This window comes from Nicotiana tabacum, chromosome 8, assembly GCF_000715075.1.
Source record: "Nicotiana tabacum cultivar K326 chromosome 8, ASM71507v2, whole genome shotgun sequence".
Taxonomy (NCBI): domain Eukaryota; kingdom Viridiplantae; phylum Streptophyta; class Magnoliopsida; order Solanales; family Solanaceae; genus Nicotiana; species Nicotiana tabacum.
The window spans coordinates 146,482,304-146,496,999 of NC_134087.1; the positions used below are offsets into that span (position 1 = coordinate 146,482,304).

Genomic DNA, 14,696 nt, shown 5'->3' on the forward strand with positions numbered 1-14,696 from the left:
TCAGTTATGTTTTTGTAACTTTGAAATGACCAAAGATTGGTCTTGTTTAACCGTTTCCTTAATATCTAATTTGATAACTTTTCATTAACTTTTTGAGAATAACAGTTCTTTGGTCTTAAATGACTATTAACGTTGATGGCATTGAATTCTTAATACATTTTAACGTTTCTTTCATTTCAGATTTTCGTTGGACTATATATAAAGCTATCAACTTGTATTCATTATAGTAGTACGAAAAAAAGTTAAAACTTTTCTTTCCTTTTCTTTTGTGTTGGGTTTTACTTTTATATAATCTTTGTTGTTTCTGCTCCTAGTTATATTAGAAGTGTTTGTTGAATCCTGGGGGATACGCCTAATAATATTCATCTCAATGTGGGCGAAATATCCTTAAGGACAATGTCTTTGACACGCCTCAAGCTAAACCTTTTATTCTCCATAATTATCAAATATTTTCCCAACACAATATACTCCCAACCCGACATTCTCATTTCTTATTCCTCACATATATCTAATTTCAAGATTGAGGGCCTATGGCTTCTAATCATCATTCTATAAGCCCCAAATATTACATCCCACACATAAAGTTGGAGGATCTATGAAGTCTAAGCGCAACCAATCAGATGGCGACAGGTTACCTGGCAGAAGAGGCAATTGCATGCGACCAGATTTTGCCAGCTGTCCCACCGAGCATGACAGCCAATGCGGTGCAACCCATTTTTCATGTGGGCGGAGGAATTCCCTATGCTTAGTATGACATAAAAGGCAAAAAGTAGCTCTTTCTCTAGGATTCTAGAAAACATACCCAACATTAGTTCACTCAAAAGTGATCTTAAACCTTCTCTAGAATTTCTCAGAAACAATCTAAGGCAAGGTTGAAGGTAAATATAGCAGATTAAGCGTAAGGAAGCTTTAACCATCGCTATAATATTCGTTTCCTTATTATGTTGACTCCGGAGATTCGTTATAGGAATACAGTTAGTTCTCTGACAAAGGTATGTAGGACAACTTTCTTTCTTGGCATGATTTAGTATTAACATTTTTCTCTCCTTCAAGTATTCTGCATTTATAAGGTCGATCTATTCTAAGCCTTTCCCGGTAACATAACTATCTTTATATATGTGTCCTCTTACCGGTAACAATTCTCTTAAGCTAAGGAGTCTTTAGATAATATTTCGAAGTCAGGAAGTGTAATTTATTTTGAGTTGATCATGGTAATTCCCTTGAAATGGACGTATATATATATGTGTGTGTATGTGTGTGTGTATCTATTTTACTTTACTGATGTATGTATGCATGTATGTATGTATGTATCTATTTTACTTTACTGAGCTGCGGTATAGTCGGTCGGATGCGGCACCTATTGTGCAACCACTAATTAGTTGGGTATGATGAGACATAATTTGAGATATTATCGAGCCCTTGTGTGTCCAAGTACAATGATGTGTGATGTGAGGTTACCGAGTCCTCTTGCTGCCGAGTATACCGAGTCTTGTTGAGGCAAGGTATAGTCAAGATCTCCTGAGCCCGGGTATGATCGAGTTCTCTATGAGGCCGGGTATGGAGTGAAATGTATGATATGCCCCAAATAGTGGTTTGGTTTTACAAAATTTTGCGTGTACTAATGTTTCATGGTTATAGTAGTGCACGCCCCTAGTGGCTTATCCATGGTATCCAGGTTAAGCTTGTGTATTTCTATATCTTATGTTATGCCATTGATTTATGCTTGTTATCTCTTTTGCATACTCAGTAAATCTTTTGTACTGACGCTCATTTCTTTAGTCGTGGTGTTTATGCCCACAGTTACAGATAGATACGGTGACGTCCCTCCCCAGTAGGGTGTTGTTCCAGTTGATTGGTCGGTGCTCTCCACTCCTCCGAAGTAGCTGTTCAAAGTCAATAGGTACTGAAGCATGTGTTCTAATTATTTTTGGGCATGGTGGAGCCTGTCCTGACCGAGTTGTGTATGCGTATATCTCATTTTGGTACTCTTAGAGGCTTGTAGACTAGAGTTTGGTTATATGTAAAAGAATGGGTTGTAACCTTGTTGGGAACAATTATGAAAATATATAACATACCCATGTTGTTTTGCAAGTTAGTTGTGCACCTTTTTATTTTGACTGTGGCAGTAGCATTTGGAGGCCTCGTTGGCTCAAATTTGTATGATTAAGAAAGGAATAGAATGAATACCGGTTCGCACGGGCCTTCAGGCATCATGTGTCGGTCGCACCTCCCGAGGTTGGGTTGTGACAATTCTCTAAAATATTATTTATCAACTCACTTTTGAACATTGTATGTAAGCTAGTGATGAAGTCTTACCTTGTTAATAGAAGCTCTAGTATGATTCCTTCCTTGAATCTCTTAGAATGGCAAGAAATTTAAGAGTAGCAAAGATTGGAGCTTCTCCATCTCTCCAGAATAATCTCCTCTCTTAAAAGACCAAGTTTTTTCCTTCTAAAATGACCCCTTAGGTCTTTTAGTAAAAATAGAGTCGGGTAAATTTTTTCCAACAGTACCCCTCTAAGGCAGATCTGAGATAGTGGAATGGACCGCAGAATGCTTTTGCGGTCCGTGAAATAGATTGTGAAATAGTCCTCCAAGTTTGAAATAGAACTGGACAAATGTGCGGTGGATCTGCAATTCGCACATTAGATTGCAAAATCTCCTTCAAAAATTTCCCAAGTGACCTAAGCAATTCCGTGATGGATCCACGGTCCACAAAATAGCTATGCGGTCTACATAACCCACTGCAAAATGATCCTCAAATTCTAGTTTGCTTATGTCCCAATCCGCGATGATTCTGTGGTTAGTGAAACTGATTCGCGGTCCGCATAACTAGTCACAAAATCGCCCTCTCACGCCAAATTCTTTTATAAAACATATTAGCTTGACCTATAAAACCTTAAATATTTGGCAAATTTTTACGGGTCCTTACATTCTCCCCCGCTTAGGATCATCCATCCTCGAATGAGGGTTAGAGTCTGCCAAAGAAGTCCAACATGACTTAACTCCTCATTCACACACCAATGGCTCAGAATTTGTTTAACTCCCTAAATTTCCAGAAATTTCAACAGAGTTTCCTCTGTATTTCGGCCTGTCCACCTATCAGAGAACCGCATAGCAAATCCTAACAATACATTCCATAACCCAACAAAGTATTACACACACGGGACAACATCAACCACAACATTATATTAATTGCACGACCTTTAAGAACACATGAGCATAAACTTTAAAAATTCAAACACAATGCATAGAAAAGAAACTTTTAGTATCTTTTAAACATGTCCAACTGTCTCTACAAACAAATGGGGGTATTTCTTCTTCGTATATTCCTCTGCCTCCCAAGTACCAGGTGGCTTCTTCAGTTTGTTGGTTTCACCATAGCACTTTGACAGAGGCAATCTTCTTATTCCTCAACTTATGAACTTGACTATCAAGGGTGGAAATAGGAATCTCTTCATAGGTCAATTCTTCGTAAAATTCAATAGCTCCACATGGACAATGAGCGACGAATCCCAAACCACCTTATTCAACATGGAAACGTGAAATACTGGGTGCACTAAGGACAACTATGGATGGAACTCGATTATAGGCCACTTGACCAATCTTCCGCGAAATTCTACAAGGTCTGATATACCTTGAACTCAATTTCCCTCTATTCCCAAATCGAATTATGCCTTTCATAGGGAAAACTTTCAAGAATACCAGTCATCCTCTTTGAACTCTAAATCTTTGCGTCGCACATCCAAATAGGACTTTTGGCAATTCTAAGCGATTTTCAGTCGCTCCTTGATGATCTTGACCTTCTTCATAGTTTGATGCACAAGGTCTGACCCTATCAATTCTGCTTTTCCAACTTAAAACCAACCGATCTGGGAACTACATCTTCTACTGTATAGAGCTTTGACCGGTGCCATTTGAATGTTGGCATGATAGCTGTTGTTATAGGAAAATTGTGCGAGCGGCAAATGAACATCCTAGTTACCCTTGAAGTCAAGAATACATGCACAAAACATATCCTCATGTGTCTGTATGGTTTGCTCGACTTGCCCATCCGTTGTGGAAGGAAAAGATGTACTAAGATTCACCTGAGTACCAAACATTGCTGAAATTTCTACCAAAAGTTAGGGGTGAATTGCGCCCCTTGATCGGAGATGATGGAAATTGGTGTACCATGCAATCTAACTATCTCCTTGATATACAACTGAGCATAGTGTTATGTTGTGTCAGTAGCCTTAAATGGGAAGAAGTGTGATGACTTTGTAAGTAGATCCACAATCACCCAAATTGAGCAAAACTTACGAGGTATACAAGGTAGACCTTCCACAAAGTCCATGTTGATCACCTCCCACTTACACATTGGAATTTCTAAATTCTGTTCCAAGCCATCGGGTCTTTGATGCTCGATATTTACTTGCTAGCAATGACGGCACCTAACCACAAAGTCCGCTATATCCCTTTTCATCTCATTCCACCACTTGAGATCACGGTACATCTTCGTAGAGTCTGGGTGCACCGAATATTTGAAACAGTGGGATTCGGCCAAGATTCTCTCCCAAAGACCATCAACATTTGGAACACACAATCACCCTTGGTACCTTAGCATACTATCATTTATGCTAAGAGAAAAAGTCATGGTCTTGTGTTTATGAATTTCCTCCTTCAATTGCACCAGGAATGGGTCGTCAAATTGTTTCTCCTTAACTTCCACACTAATGACAAGTCAGCTCTATTTTGCACAATCATCCCATCTTCGCTAGAGTTCGCAAGCTGGACCCTTATTATCCAACCGATGAACTTACACTATTTGCCTCAAATTCAACTCCTTCTGCTTGAAGATATATTTGTTACATCTCGCGATTTTCGTACGTTAAAATTTTATTTTCAGTTAACCAACATAGACTCTGGAATGAGATCATCTTGACGTTAACGTACTTACACTATTTATAACAAGCGATAAATAAGTGTTATAAAGGATAAAGGGTACACGGATTAACGAAAACAAGTTTCGTTGGAAGTGGCCAATTTGGAATAAAATACGGGTCGAACGATAATACCCGATAATTATAAACTAGTACCATGCAAGGTACCATATGACCACGGTAGTATAATATATAAAGTATATATGAAGTATTTTAAAATAAATAAATAGAGTTTTAAGTAATTTGTGATAATTTTTAAATTATGTATTAATTACTGGATAACGAAACATTACTCAGTTAACTAATAAGTGGATAAAAAAATTATATCCCACCCCACACCACGTGGCAAGAAGCCATGAAATTGGAAGTTACTAATAGTCACTTTTGCCAAATGGCTAAATCTTCCATGACCAAGCTTTAAGTCTTAGAAAACAAGACTTGTAATCTTTATTTTAAAGAATTTATATGGAAAGCTAAGAACAAAAACGCTGCCTTGGCTTTAAAAAATTCAAGATTTCCATTTCATTTCTTTTTAGAAGGACCTAGGAACGTTACACCTTCCAAGATGGCAAGAATAATCCTTTCTTAAGGATTGGAATTAAAAAGCTATAATCATTTCTTAAGGATTGGAATTCAGAAGCTTTCTTTAGCTAAGTTTAGTTCAAATTAACAGAAGAAAATTCATTTCAATCAACAATTTGCAATTCTGTCTTTGGCTTCATTTCAAGAACGTTGGAAATAAAGCTAAAGCAATTTCAGTCACAAGATTTAAAGAGGCATGAAGCAATTTCAACGTTGGGAACAAAGCTAACATTTAAAATTACATCTCATTCTGGAAGCCAAAAACGCTAGGAGCACAAGACCATTTTGTTCCAATTTCGTTCAAGAATTTCGCAGAAACAGGTATGTTAAAGTCATCCCTTCTTTCTTTTGGCATGGTCCGAACTATACAGAAGAAACGAGCAAACGCACAGTTTCCATAAATTACTCTATTCATAGAAATACTAGGGGTGTCTATATTTTTGATTCCCCATGAGAATTATTATTATTTTCTGTTCATGGGTCTCAAAATAATACACAGTTGGAAAAGTTTATCCGGAAGGAATATCGAGATTATTATGTATTTTTCATGCATTTCACTCATTTATACATGTGCATTGACCCATGGCCAGATGGCATTATATACACATATATATGTAAATATATGTATATAGGATATGGAAAAAGGTTACGGCGTTATATACGCACCACCACCTGATCAACTGGTATATGATGATGATTTTGCCCACAGTGGCTGAAATATGGTTCAAACGGCGTTATATACGCGTATATATGTATGTATATGTATATAGGATATGGAAAAAGGTTACGACATTATATACGCACCACCACCTGATCAGTTGGTATATGATGATGATGTTGCCCACAGTGGCTAAAATATGGTTCAATCGGCGTTATATACGCATATATATGTATGTATATGTATATGGGATATAGAAAAAGGTTACGGCGTTATATACGCACCACCACCTGATCAGCTGGTATATGTTGATGATATTGCCCATAGTGACCGAGATGATATGATGGGATGCCCTCAGTGGCTTGATGATATTATGTACACCCATACCTATGCATGGCATGACATTTACACGTACGTGCATGACGTTATAAACGTTTTAGAATTTACAAAGTTATTCAGGTTTAAAGATGTGTTTCAGTATTCCACGTTTCATCTATGTCTTTTAAGTACTAATTTCCATGCCCGCAGGTGCAGGTAGGCAAGCTGACGGTCCCCCTTCTTAGGATCCCTGATCAGCGAGAGTTGGCGCGCTCCATTTGATCCGGAGCTGCTTTTAATGTTGGTACGATACGTTTGTACATATATATGTATATGGGTATGATGTGGCTTTGTCCCGTCTTTGTACAATGATGTTTCTGTTAGAGGTATGTAGATAGTATGTTTAGTTGGGTTGTATGTGGCCTTGTCGGCTTTCAGTTTTGAATGTATGGTTGTCTATAGCAGCCTTGCCGGCTCGCCCACTGTATTCTGCATGTATACGTACATATACCTTGATGGCAGGATTCCTTCATGTATGTTAATTTCGTAATGCAACAGATGTTATTCAGGTTCATTTCTTAGACACATGTTTAGGGGTGTTTGACAGGTAGGACTCAGGCACCCGTCGCGGCCTATCGGTTTGGGTCGTGACAATATTGAAGACTCTAGTCGGATAAAACCTTTCTCTAAAAAGTCTTTCAAATGCTCTTTCCGTTCCTTCAATTTTTCCGGAGCCATTCTATAGCGTGGAATTGATATAGTCTATGTACCCATCAAAACATCGACCCGAAGTCAATCTCCCTATCTGGTGGAACTATAGGAATCTCATCAAGAAATACTTCTGGGAATTCATTCACAACCGGCACAAACTGAAGTGTTAGTGCCTCAACATCAGTGTCCATAACTCGGACTAGGTTGTAGATACATCCCTTGTTGATCATCTTCTCTGCCTTAAGGTAATAAATAAACCTACCCTTTAGCACGACATCATCCCCCTTCCACTCAATGATTGGCTCGTCGGAAAACTCGAAAATCAAGCTTGGCAAAACACGAGTAAAGCTAGTCCATCCCCATTATCACATCAAAATCCACCATCACCAATTTGATGAGGTCAGTTGTGGTGTACCGACCATGCAATGTAATTATACAATCACTATAAACTTGTATGGCCACAATATATTTTCCAACTGAAATAGATACGGAAAATGACTTATGAAGCAGTTCCGGTTCTATCCCAAATACCATGGCAACATAAGGAGTGACATATGATAATATAGAACCAGGATCTATAAGAGCATACACATAATGAGATTGAACAGTCAATATACCTGTGACAACATATGGAGAAGCCTTTGAACTCTAGCGGCCCACCATAGCATAGAATCAATCGGGTCCTCCAGAACCCCGTACACTACCTCTAGCTGTATTACCTCTTGCGGGTGCCATAGTACTCCGAGCAGGGGGAGATGTTGTGGAAGTAGTAGTTGCTGAACTGGTCGGCTGTACCATACCACTACTAGCACTTTGACGGGATGAAGGACAGTTTCTTTGAACATGGCCCCTAAGACATCCATAGAACACATGAAGTCTCATGCGGCAAATTACCGGATGCTTCCTCCCATTCTTAGAACATATAGGCCTCTGTTGAGGCTGAAAGTTCCCACCCGACTAAACATGTTGATAAGATCCCATGTTGCCCTAGTTCGGCCTGACATGACCCCACTACTGCTGACTAGGCCCTGATGACGATGCACTAGTTGAAGACTGAACAATTGATTGGGACGGAAAACCCCATATTTAGAGTGTATGAGGAGTTTCATGGAATCCGATTCTATGGAAGGAATTAGCCGAACATACCTTATTCGAGCTTTCCTTAGAATCCTTACGATATTCTACTACTCTTAGCAACTTCAATATACATCAATATAATTCAAGTGAGCCATTGTTAGTAAAAATTCTCATATTTTAGGTATTTTAAGTATTTTGTCAAACACCTAATGTGCATTTTTGTCTACAACCTCCTACAATGGCGTTTCTTCATCCTACAACAAAATTTCATACCAACAATTCACCTATAATTGTGCTCCATCCTATTTTTCAACTTTCAAATTTTCGTGGCTTGAGCCAATGCCACCATCTTCCCATAAGTCATATCAAAATTAAAGGCAGCGATAGTGGCCTCATTGATAACCAAAGGACTAAGCCCTTGCACAAACTGGCACACCCTGCCTCCATAGTGGGCAACATGTAGAGAGCATACCTTGAAAGGTTCACAAACTTCATATGGTAGTCCCACACACTCATATTGCCTTGATTTAAATTCTTGAACTCGGTCACATGGGCTGCCCTGGTCTCGCAAGAAAGAATTTATCAATAAAAGCATCGCTAACTCATTCCACTTTGCCAGAGGGTCACCTTCCATGCGGGAATCTTCCAACAACTCATACCAAGTATACACCACTTCTTTCAAGTGATAAGAGGCGAATTCCACTACTTCTGTCTTAGTGGCATGCATAACATGAAGGGTCTTATGCATCTCTTCAACAAACTCTTGTGGCTCTTCCTCGGGCTTAGTACTTTAATTTTTCCGTATTTTGAGGAGAATTGGGGATTTTTATGAAAAAAATTTCTAAAGTGAATAATTGAGTTTTGAACATCGGTTCAGAGTCGGAATTGGATGAATTAGTACGGTTGGACTCATATTCGAATGGGTTGTTTGAATTTTAAGTTTTATCGAGTTCCGAGATGCAAGCCCGGATTGACTTTTCGGTTGACTTTGAGAATTTGATTAAAGATTCAACCTTCATCGCTTGGGTTTGTTTTTTAAGACATTATTTGATATTTTTGAGTTGCTTTTGGCTAGTTTCGAGCTGGTCGGAGGTTGATGCACGAGGGATCGCATTTCTAGTGTGTTGTTTGGCTTGCTCAGTATTTGTTTTGGCTTGTTTGAGGTAAGTATCTTATTTAAACTTGGATGAGGAACTAGCTGCCGGAACTATTTGTGATAGCTACGTTCTATGCGTGTGCATATGTGTGGGGTTTGAGCCCATGTGCAAGCACCAGGGTATTTACTCATGATCGGGGTAGTGCTTACTCTATGATATGCCTAGAATTAACTGTTAAGCTTTAAACTATAATGGCTCTCATATTTATAATATTGTTGTGAACTATTTGAGCCATGTTTGAGGCTAATTCTCTAAATAAACTTGGTGTAAGGCCCCATAAAATTTCACCTAGAACCCAAGGTTTTTGTGGTACCGAGTTAAGCTAATGTGTTTGAGGATTGTAGAAATTTTTCGCGGCGAGCTTGCGAGCCACTGTACGAACATTTGGGGTTGCTCAGTGCATCAAGTAGTTGAAGGAAAACATTTACAGAATATGATAGTTATGCGGTTCACTATGCGACCACAGAACCAGTTTACGGGTCGCAGATCGGCCGCAAAATAAAGTAGAAATGTTTGCCAATTTTGAGGACCATTATGCGGCCGCAGAACCGTTTTGCGGGCCACAAATCCCATCGTAGATCCAGCATGAGAAACTTTGAAAGGAGGTTCTACAGTCTATTATGCGACCGCAGAAATGGTCGGCAGGCCGCAGACCTATCGCAGAGTGAAGCAGAAACGCCCAGTACTGGATGGCCATTATGTGGTCCATTTTGCGGACCGCCGAAGAGTTATGCGACCGCAGATCTGCATCAGGGATCCATTTTTCCAATTTTATAATATGACCCCCATTTCATTTATCTAGCCTTAAGGTTCATTTTTAGGGAATTACCTTACATTTAAGAGAGAGGAAAGGGAGGACTAAGGATTTCACTCCTCTGCTTTGATCAAACCTTGGAATTTCATCAAAAGGAACTTGCTAGGGCTTCAAAAACGTAAGAATTTCTTCCCCCAATTCTTCAATTTTGGGTTTGGGTTGGCTATGGGTGATGAGGGTAGATTTATCACATGCATGAGCTAATAGAGACTGTGAGAAAGTTGTTGAACCATCTTGGGTGGTTTTGTTCTTGAATTGGTTGAGGGCAGGTTGGGTCATCAGTGTAGCAGCCCTTTCCATACGAATTCCTCTAATCATGCTTGTAATTATCCCCTCTTCTATAGATTAATATCATTAGAAGTGTCAGGACATTATTATTACACCAAGGAAAGATCTTTCGAGGTATGAAGGCTAAACTCTTCTTCTAGTATTCGAATTCCCGAATCCTTGCAAAACTCCATCATGTGTAGTTGAACTTGAAACACTGTTGAGATGGGATTTTCAAGCTAGTATATTGATTTTCAAATTGCATAACGTGTCTGAACCCTCATGTGTTAAAAATTTTCTATTGTGACTTAATTATGTTATACCCCCTTTTGGGAAGAAAACCTTGTATGAAATCAATGTGATCAAACACTTATTTCTCATATGATGAAATATGAACTTACACTTGCTAAGGTCAAAGGTGACAAATGGTTTATTGGAAGAGAACTCTTTTGTACAAACTATTGTCGTTTTGGGAATTCAAAGTGTGGCATTGTGAATACACCTCCACCCACACATATTTATGTAGAGTTGTGGTATTGTGATTACACCTCCACCCGCATACATTAGGGTGAGGCGTCAGGGACGCTTTGTGTCAAGTTGTAGTATTGTGATTACCCATCCACCCGCATACATTGGGGTGAGGCGGCAGGGCGGCTTTGTGTTGAGTTTATGGTATTGTGATTGCACCTCCACCTGCATACATTGGGGTGAGGCGATAGGGCCGCTGTGTGTAGAGTTTATGGTATTGTGATTGCACCTCCACTCACATACACTGGGGTAAAGCGGCAGGTCCGCTTTGTGTAAAGGTGGTTGCAGAGGATCCCCAACTTGAAGTTTATAAATGTTATTGGAAGGTCATAATCAATTTTCTTTGACTTTAATGGCTATCAAATCCCTTTTATTGTTACCATGATTCATCATATTCATGTTGTATTTTCAAGTCCTTGAATAGGTGTTTTGGATTTCATATTAGTACTATTCGACATGTACTAACGTCCATTTTGTTGGGGTGCTGAATCTTTAATGGATGTTGGTGATCCCATAGCGGGAGGCATTGACTCTATTCGAAGATTGGTACAGACATTTCCATACCGATCTGCAAGACTTTACTGGGCTTGCTCATGACTCGTGATACCTAAGCAACTTAGTATTCTGATATCAACTTGTCATGACCAAAATTCCTATCGGAGCTGCTATGGTGCCTAACATTGCTTGTAGGAAATAAAACAATAAATATGCATAAATAAACTTCAATAATTATAAGAAATAGTCTCAAAAGCAGAATAAAAAATAATCGAAGTTAAAATGTCAATACAAATAAATTCAACCAAAGATCTGATGTCACCGAGTGCATGAGCTCTATAGAATACTAAATACAAGGTCTGAAATAAATACAATATTATTTAGAAGGCTTAATAGTAAGAACATAAGATAAAATATGGGACTTCAAGGCATGCGAAGGACACATCAATTTTACCTCGAGAACTCCAAGCAAATTCGAATACAGCTCATGGCAACCACCGCTATCAACAACACCTGGATCTGCACACGAAGTGCAGAGTGTAATACAAGTACAACCGACCACATGTACTCAATAAGTGGCAAGCCTAACCTTGGGCTGAAAATGATGACGAGTTGGGCAAGATCTGATGCTCATTTTTCACAGCCAACAATAACAATAACAGCAGAATAATAGCATATAAAGAAAAGCAGCTCAAATAATAACAGGTTCAGCTTAGCACAACATGAGGAAAGCTAGACATACTTTTTAGATATAACAGTCAAGGCATCAACTTTTACAAAATTCACTAGACAGGTATTTTACAAGATAAAACTATCATATCAAGCTCTAAACATCAAGTAGAGACATCAAATACCAATTAGCATGAGGATTAATAAAACTCTATTCCTCCAAGTTAGATATACAAGTCAAATCAACAAAGAATCACAATTTGAATATCAAGAATGCGTAATCTCAACACATTAAAGTGTCTGGCACACAGTGCCCCTCATTCATAGTCTCAACACTCTCACAATAACAATCAAGATGCCCAAGGATTCTATCTCTCACATACACACATACACACTCTCAGCACTATATGGGTGCCTAGCATATAGCCCCTCACTTAGCACATATCAAGTATCTACACTCACAGGGTCCAAAGACCATGGGTTATCACCCGACTCCGGAGGGATAGATCCTAGCCCAAGCGCTGATCGGATTAAAATTCAACTATCGTATAACACAACCCAAATGGCATGGTGCACGCGTCACCTCACTATCAATACCACTCTTCCCAATATAGGGCATGGCGTACGTGTTACCTTAATATCAGTATCAATACAGCTTTATGGCCCCCAGCTCAGTCATTAATCCTCCCAGATCTCAATATGCCAACATCTCACTATATCAGAATCAATATACCACACGGATTATACCACGTATTAAAATCCACTCAAAAACCTGTCAGACAAGTAAAGACGCTAGCAACATGTGAGATAACATGTAAGAAGTGTACAAAGATGGTGATATAACATGTGGCTATAATATCATGATTGAAAAGTGTGACTACGGAAAAGGCAAGCAACTCAACATAGGAAAAATAGTCGTATCATGCTTCAACAGATAAGCACATAACCTAGACATAATTTATAGCATGAATAATAGCCAACGTAGTCATACAAGTGGAGAAAATATGTGTTACATCTCGCGTTTTCGTACGTTAAAATTTCATTTTCAGTTAACCGATGTAGACTCGGGGATGAGATCATCTTGACGTTAACGTACTTACGCTATTTATAACAAGCGATAAATAAGTGTTATGAAGGATAAAGGGGTACACGGATTAAAGAAAACGAGTTTCGTTGAAATTGGCCAATTTGAAATAAAATACAATTCGAGCGATAATACCCGATAATTATGAACTAGTACCATGCAATGTACCATATGACCACGGTAGTATAATGTATAGAGTATATATATAGTAAATTAAAAATAAATAGAATTTTAAGTGATTTGGGGCAATTTTTAAATTATGCGGGTAATTGATTAATTATCGGGTAATAGGACATTACCCAGTTAACTAATAAGTGGATAAAAATTATAAATTATACCACCCTCCCATGTGGCATAAAGCCACAATGGCAAAAGATGACTCTTGGTCATTTTTGCCAGATGGCTATTAGGTAATGTAACCAAATCATGACTTAAAGTTAAGTCTTAATAAGACTTGTAAAATCTTATCCATGAAGACAATCTGTCTTTGGCTTCATTTCGTGTCTATTTTGTGTCTTTGGCTTGAAACCAAGAACGTTGAAACAGAAACCATTTCATCCAAATCCTTAGCCAAAATTTCGATTGAAATTTCAAAGAAGCAACCACAATTTCATTTCAAAATTTCAAAGGATTCAAACAGAATTTCATTCAACATATTTCACAGAAGCAGAAGCTTCATTCCGTTCAAATAATTCCAGGAACAGGTATGCTTAGGTCATCCTTTCTTTCTTTTGGCATGGTCCAAATTATATTAAAGAAATGAGCAAACACACAGTTTCCATATATTACTCTATTCATAGAGATACTAGGAGTGTCTATATTCTTGATTCCCCAAGAGAATTATTATTATCTTCTGTTCATGGATCTCAGAATAATACGCAGTTGAAAAAATTTATCCGGAAGGAATATTGAGATTTTTACGTATTTTTCATGCATTTCATCCATTTATACATGTGCATTGACCCATGACCAAATGACGTTATATACACGTATATATATTAATATATGTATATGGGATATGGGAAAAGGTTACGACGTTATATACGCATCACCACATGATCAGCTGGTATATGTTGATGATGTTTCCCACAGAGGCCGAGACGATATGATGGGATGCCCTCAGTGGCTTGATGATATAATGTACACCCATACCTATGCATGACACGACATTTATATGCACATGCATGACATTATAAACGTTTTAGAATTTATAAAGTTATTCAGATTTAAAGATGTGTTTCTTTATTCCATGTTTCATCTATGTCTTTTACGTACTAATTTTCATGCCTTACAAACTCAGTACATTTTTCGTACTGACGCCCTATTTCACGGGGCCTGCGTTTCATGCCCGGAGGTGCAGGTAGGCAAGCTGACAGTCTCCCTTCTTAGGATCCCTGATCAGCGAGAGTTGGCG

General features: G+C 38.5%; 1 long non-coding RNA gene across 1 annotated transcript; it reads left to right on the plus strand.

The window, feature by feature from the left end:
* The first annotated feature begins 407 nt into the window (after positions 1 to 407).
* On the plus strand, positions 408 to 2,091 carry LOC142163626 (uncharacterized). Its single transcript, XR_012694573.1, has 2 exons — positions 408 to 992; positions 1,780 to 2,091. It is a non-coding gene; the product is annotated as an uncharacterized LOC142163626 (long non-coding RNA).
* Positions 2,092 to 14,696: the final 12,605 nt, after the last annotated feature.